Genomic DNA, 7,982 nt, shown 5'->3' on the forward strand with positions numbered 1-7,982 from the left:
ACCACTAGCAGGATATAACCAGAGAGACAGAATTATTTATTTTCTGTTAAAATTGTGGACTAGACAACCATTATGTCAGATATACTTGAGAAGTCTATGACAGTTCCTTATGGAATCATCTTGTTTAGACTCATAGAAACCTACACAGAAGTGATGGTGAAAATTGAGAATGTGGAATGCACTACTAGGCTGAATAGTGAATCTCAAGTAACCATCAGAGTCTAATTATGTTAAGAGAGACATTTGAGAGAAATTCTTTTTCAGTCTTAAAAAAGGGCTAGGATTTGTTGGACAAAGTGACAAAGATTCTGGACACATAAGTTTCCTAAAGAAGTTGTTGGTGTTGGCTTAGATCATTGAAATATATTGCCTCAGAACAAAAAAGTCAAGTTTAGCACTATATGTTTATAGATCTAATGATAATGATATCCAGCCAATTCAGGAAGAGATTCAGGAAGGTCAATATATCACAAAAGAGCTAGAACCACCTAATCTGTCACCAGGTTACCTTATAAGGTTGCAAGAGAAATAAGAGAAATAGGCACACATGGACAATTCCAATGCTTTGCCATTTTAATAATTTGCAGGTAACTGCAAATGCTGATGATTTGTTAATTATTATTAATTTCTTGCATGGTTAACCTGCCACATCTCTCTGTTGGATGTGTATGCTGTAGCTACTTATAAATATGCTAGTTATTAGGCATGTGTATTATTATAGGACAGCTGGAAAGCCCTGGAAAAGTCACTTAACTCTATTTTCCTCAAGTTCCTCATCCAGAAAATGTTCTGGAGAAGGAAATGGCAAACCACTCCAGTATCTTTGTCAAGAAAACTATTGGGGTCACAAAGAGTTTAATACAATTGAAAAAACAGAACAAAAATATTGTTATTGTATAAGCCTATTGATATTATTGTTGCAAGTTATACTGGTTTTTTTCTTGTGATTTGTGATTATTTGTGTAATATGAATATACATGTACCATTATAAGGTAAATATGTAATATGTTCTTTGTGCAATTAATATATTTAGTCTGAAGCAGCCTTGCAGAATATATTAATGTAAATTTCATATATGTAAGACCAAGGGATGATTACAAATGTCATATACAGTCATTATAACAAGTATTGATGTTACTAACATAGCTATGATGTACATTTGTGGAAATCACACAGGTAGTAAGTGGTAGATCTGGGATTCAAATATATGTCCAGACTCTATATCTAAGGTTCATTCCAAATAAAACAAAAGTCCCTCTTTATAATCCAAGAAAGTGATAGCTCTTTTTTTGGAACATTTTGTCCCACAATAGTATAGCCAGAAATGATTCATTCCCTATCAATATCTAATAAATATAACTAGGTCAAAAGAATATGTCTCATCTTGCAAGAGGTTAGGCAATCAAAGTCCTAAATACAGACCCCCTTCCCTATAAGCTCACCAAGTTGATCAGAGACTCCTATGATCATTATAGATCATTATATATAATATACACATATTATACATATGTTCACCACAGAAAATATCCACATTATAAATTACATGTAATAATAATCATACATGTTATAATTATGTAATCTTGATCCATATAACCATTTTACATTTACGTAAATGTAAATTTACCTTTACATAAATATTATCTTGTAAGATTTTCTAAATATTTCATGTAAACTCCTTGAAAACAAAGACCATTCTGGAATAGATGGCTTCTAAAGTCCCTTCCAGCTCTAAAATTCAATGAATCTCTCCTTATTCAATATTGAGCAGCAGACCCTAAACATGTCATCAATATATGATGATTGATCAATTGGTTGATACAAAAAAATCCCTCTTTTGTCTTATACTTCAAACCCAGCTCATGGGAGAGATGGAGATATATATGAAGACCAGAAATTTGATCTATAGCTTACCTTATCAGAGACTCAGATTTCATTGAGATTCACCAGTGAAGAATTCTTTGATGGTGAGGCTTTCAAAGTGTCAAAGGAACACTAAAATTTCCTTTTTCAGAAAACATAGTCTACCAAACAAGGTTTATATGTGACCCTCTCTGACAACAGATTGGTGAACACCAATTAGTGAAAACAGTGGCCTTCCAAAGTACTTTATAGCTTAAAAATTTTAAGATTATTCTATCAGAAGTTCTTTCTCTAAGAGGAAAGTATATGGAAGTATCATTAGATCCAAGCACCAACAAAAACATAAAGCTAGGTATCATTGTATATATAGAATGTTATTTGTTTTTTTACCTGAATTTTGCCTCCACCACAAAGAAACCTTGGGTTAGCTTGTTGTTTTTCAGGTATTTCAGCTACATCTGTCTTTGGGACCCAAACTGAGTTTTTCTTGGCAAAGATACAAGAATGACTAACCATTTCCTTCACCAGTTCATCTTATAGAAGAGGAAACTGAGGAAAACATGATTAAGTGACTTACCCAGGATCACACAGGCACTAAATATCTAAGATCAGATTTGAGCTCAGATCCTCCTAACTCAAAAGCAGGCACTCTATTCACTGCACCACCTAGCACAGGGGTCGGGCAACGTATGGCTCTAGAGCCATATCTGGCTCCACCTCCTGACCTGCCAGTCCAGGCAGAGCCTCAGGATGTGCCCCAGGGGGCCCTTCAGCCCCGCCCCCCATATTCCAGCACCTACTGCCTCCATCCTCCTCCTTCCGCAAGTGTTTATGGCTCTCAAGGCCAAAAAGGTTGCTGACCATCGACTAGCAGCACAGTGTATAGAATGTTGAATATGAATACAGGAAGACTTTAGTTCAACTCTTACCTCAGACCCTTAACTAGCTGTATGATTTCGGGCAAATCACTTATTCTCTTATAATCTCTATTTCCTCATTTATAAAATGAAGAATAATATAAGTAATAATAGCATGTGTGTAAAATAAATAATGATATGTCCTACTTCACAGGATTGTTGGGAAGATAAAATGAGATAATAAATAAAATATTTTTCGAACCAGAAAGCACTTATATAAAAGCTTTATTATTATTATATATTAATTATTATAGTTTTATATATTAAGCTATAATTATAAAATTAATTAATACACTATATTATTACAGTCAGAGCCAAGATTCAAACCCACCTCGCTTAGTTATATTAATTGCCTCTCTGAGATTTATTCTACAATACTGATTCCAATTTTGTCCGTAGTGTCTGAGAGTCTGATCACACTAAAAATGCCACAAGGAGAAAGCTGCAGATGCCCTTTCCTTGGCTGTAATGAAGATCCTGAGTGATAGAGATTTGGCCTCTAATACACTCACCTTAAATGATGCAGCATTTTCTGAGTGTTAAAATTAGCTAAAGGGAAATGGAGCACAATACCCAGAATGTGACCCAAGATTCAGTTCATGTGGTAGTCCTCATGCAAGGCCAGGCCAAGGGTGTGGTAGTGTGGCAACAGCCACAAGCTAAGTGCATAGTGGTAAGAAGAGGAGATAGAAGGGAAGGAAGGAAGACAAGACTCATAAGAAATAATAGGAAACAGTCCTGTGGCTTGGAACTTTTAAAAAATGTACAAATTTTTTCTGAGCTTAAAATTGAAAGGATTTTCAAATGTTTATGTTATAATTCACCAGTTTTGGATGCCTGCTCTCTGTCACTAAGGAGACTACTAGGCTCTGGGTCCATACCATTAAACCATAATAAGGTTTAATCTCTGGCCTTTTAGGCTCCACACCAGAGCCCAAAGGGGAAAAAAAGGAAAGTTTAGGTATGACTCATGTCTATAGTCTCCACAAAAGGGAATAGGAATGTGCTCAAAGTACACTATAGATCAGGTATAAGCCAGTTGTTTTATTTTCTTTGCTCTGAAATAAATATTTATTTATTTCATTAAATGAAGACTAAAGACTCCTAAATACACATTGACAGAGACTTAAAAGTATGATACACTAACCAACAACTCCTGTTTTATATTCCTAGAAAGCTGATACTTAAAACACTAATCATAAAACACTTAGAGGGACAATGGAAAAGATGTTTTACTTTCACTTTGACTTTGCATTATTCCAACATCTCCTAGAAGCTTGACTTCTGGTCCATCAAGCCTTGGGCTCATCATCTCTTTATGGTCATTTTCCTCTGGAACGGTACGAGTGCAGAAATCTCTTCCTGATCCCAATTGGCTCCAACTAGGTCAGGAGCTCTTGAATTCTCAAGCTCATGAAATTGCCTCCAAAGCTAGAAACATCCATCACCACATGATTATTTGGTCACCTATGTTCTGGGAAGGAAACACAAATAGGAGAGGTAGACAAAGCCTTGAGGCTCAAACCCAGGCTCACATAGGCAGCCCATGTGTATTGTATTATATGTTAGCACCTACCTTGGCTTCCTGGCTGGGGAAAAGAACCTCTCCTACCCTTCTCACAGGAAGTCCCATGGAAAGAATTTGAGAGAGGAGAAAAGTGGGAAAGCAGAATCTGTCTCTTTTTAAATTCTACTTGATCGTTAGCTAGTCCTTCCTGGTTCATAAAGGAATTGTTTCATCATCATAAAAAAAAATAGTCCTTCAGTATGATGAGAGACCATGTGGCCTACTCTAGATGGGAGTGAGGGGAAGAAAAGAAGGCTTACCTATTAACTTCAATTACACTTAAAATGTAAACTGCTTAGAGTTTCAATAACTGAAATATGCAAGTTTGTAGAAAGGAAGACAAAGAATGAAGTTTAGGAGTTGTAAATAGTCATAAGAATACCATAGTGTTGAAGATTCAGGAATCCCTGGCAACAAACAGCCCTGTTTCAGACTAGATAGATAGATAGATGTAGAGCTAGAGAGATATAGGGATAGACAGACAGACAGACAGAGAGATGTAGAGTAGCAAGATAGAGATAGATAGATAGTTAGATAGATAGATAGATAGATAGATAGATAGATAGATAGATAGATAGATAGATAGATAGATAGACAGTCAGATGGATAGATACATAGATAGATAGATAGACAGACAGATGGATAGATACATAGATACATAAATAGGTAGGTATATAGAGGAAGAGAGAGAAATGATAGATAGACAGACAGACAGATAGATGATAGATAGATAGATAGATAGATAGATAGATAGATAGATAGATAGATAGTAGACATATGCAGAGAAAGGTATCTCATAAATACATATAAATGTGAACATATGTATATATGTAAGCATATGTATATGAGAGTTGGTCCCTGAAGAACTAGTACTATAAGGATAAAAAATGATAAAGGCTAAGATAAATATATAAATTAGTATTTTAATTAAAGCCATGCTGATAGATAAAGTCATTAGACCACGCACTTGTAAGAATTCAAAACTGCCGCTCAGCCATTATTACCTCCCATCTCTTCCTGAGTCTGCTGGCCAAGAGGCCACTCCCCCCTAACCCAGGAGATTTAAACTGTTCTGTGTGGAGACGTAGGCGTCCCCACGCCCAAAGAACCGGAAACGGAAACCCGTTGGACCACGGGAAATGTAGTTTGATAATTTCCACGTGTCCATAGAAAATATATATACTTTTAGATGGCATCTCCCAAATTTCACTTTTACAATTCCCCGTGAGGTCCGGCAAAAAAAAGGTTAGCCCTTTTTCTTTGCTGGACCTGTAAAAATAGACAACTTCTAAAATTTTCAGGAATTTGGGGATAAAAGAAATAGATGAACAAATGGTTAAAATTAGAAATTAGCTGCATTGACAAAAACAATTTGGGGGCAGTCCCCTATTGGCATAACAGTGTACAATTAAAACAATATATACAATTCAATTTCCACTCCCCATAGTTCAATCAACTGCACCCCAAAGTTCAAAATTTGGTCTTCATGGTACAGTGAAGGCTTTTCAGTCATCTTCATGGTGTCTTCACCAAACACGTTCGTCGTCTGGATTCTGGGGAGATGGCAAGATCCTTATCCTGAAATTATTCTCAAAAGAATTTAAACTTTACATTATAGATTACAAAACATACATTTTCTTCTAAGATTTATACAATTCCCCCTGAAATTACTCCTAAAAGAGTTAAATATATATATATATATATTTTGACATTATCGAATTTAAAAAAAACCTTAACAGATATTCCCCTGAGGTAAATCTTAAACACATCTTTTTTTCTTAAAAAAGGTACCTCAGGTCAGCTAAGGATGAGTGACTGAGTCCTGGGGGGTTATATGAAATCAATTGGCAAAATACAAAGAATAAAATTCAAGAAAAAAAGAAGAAAAAATTAACTTGTGAATGAAATGTAAAATGTGCAAAAAATCTGGGGAAAATAAACTTAGACCTTTGAATGAAGGTCTAATTAAAGTGAACTCAACAGTTTGCAATTACCCATTCAGGGCCAGGACTAAAGGAAATATCTCTCTCTGATCTGATTTTCTATCAGCTTTTCAGGGAAGTGAGCCAAATAAATAACCAATCTTAGATGCTTTCTAGGAATCTAAGTCGAGGGGACCCACGTCCTCTAAAGTTTTAGAAAAGACTGGGACTCCAGGACTCAAACCCCAATTTCCAAGCCCTAAAGTATTGGCATAGAACTGCTGCAATTTATGCAGATCTTAGTCAGTCAAGTCTCTGACCATGTGCTTTCTTTAGCACGAATTAATAGCTCTCATGTTCCCTTTTCGTAGAATCAGACAGAAAGGCATTTAATCACAGTCCTATAGGCTCAGGTATTTGCATTAAGCTTATAAAAAAAGATAAATAATGATTATATATGTACTTCCAGTATAAGATAAGAAAAAGGAAAAATCAATTGCTCTCATTAAAAAAGTTTTAAAAAATCAAAAAAAAAAAAAATATATATATATATATATAGCTTAGAACTAGAAGGGTTTTGTTACCCAAAATGAGGTTTTCATTTTGTGAGTGTAAATGGATCTTACAAATAGCAGATTCACAGTGCACATTCAAATAGAGTACCATTATTTCCAATAGCACATTTTAAAACAATAAACAATGATGTTTAGAAATCATATACTTGTTACAACTTTTAAATCTTGGCTAAGAGTTTCTCAACAAACTCTGTTATTGCTTCCATAGCAAAATCTGATATTTAAAAAAGAAACCTTCTGGTCTAAATTATCCTCAGATAAGAATATACAGGAGCTCCTTGACTTTCTGTTTTAAAAAAAATCCTGGGTAGGAAATGCTTCTACCCATTTAAGGCAATAATATCTCTTATAATAAAATATATAAAAGCTTATCCTTTAAGACAACAATTCTTAAGGATTTAAAGTAAAAGTTAAAAGATCTCTTGTAAAATTACAAGGTAATATTCAAAGCATGGAAACTTCAAGGTTCTTTACAATTACCAAGACAGAATAAATTTTAAAAGACATGTGCTCTATAAATCCAGTATACATAAGGCAATTTACAACTTTAAAAATGTGTAGGAAATATAATGTGAGTATCAGAGTAACAAGCTGGTCAAAACCTCTTACCAGTTCTAATAGATTTTTCTCATTATTTGGGAGTTACAATAAAATCATAACAGAATTAATCTAGCAGCCACAAACTTCATTAACTTAAAATGATTCAGTGCAACAGGAAAATCAACAAAATAAGCAAGATTAATTTACAAAAGTAATTAACAAAATACAGTAAGATACAAAGTCTCTTTAAAAACAGAAATAAAACCCATTCAGTTCCGAGGTTTTAAAAGTTCACCCCTGGTTTCAATTTAAGGTTCTTTTGATTGAGTTCTGCTGAGTTTAAGGAGTTTTTTTATAATCAGTCTTTGCTCTCAGTTCAAAGTTCTGAGCAGGTATGGGGGTGAATATTTTTCCCCTGAGTTCAGTTTTTTTTTTAAACCCTTGTACTTTGGTGTATTGTCTCATAGGTGGAAGATTGGCAAGGGTGGGCAATGGGGGTCAAGTGACTTGCCCAGGGTCACACAGCTGGGAAGTGGCTGAGGCCGGGTTTGAACCTAGGACCTCCTGTCTCTAGGCCTGACTCTCACTCCACTGAGCTACC

This window comes from Gracilinanus agilis, chromosome 4 (assembly GCF_016433145.1).
Source record: "Gracilinanus agilis isolate LMUSP501 chromosome 4, AgileGrace, whole genome shotgun sequence".
Taxonomy (NCBI): Eukaryota; Metazoa; Chordata; class Mammalia; order Didelphimorphia; family Didelphidae; genus Gracilinanus; species Gracilinanus agilis.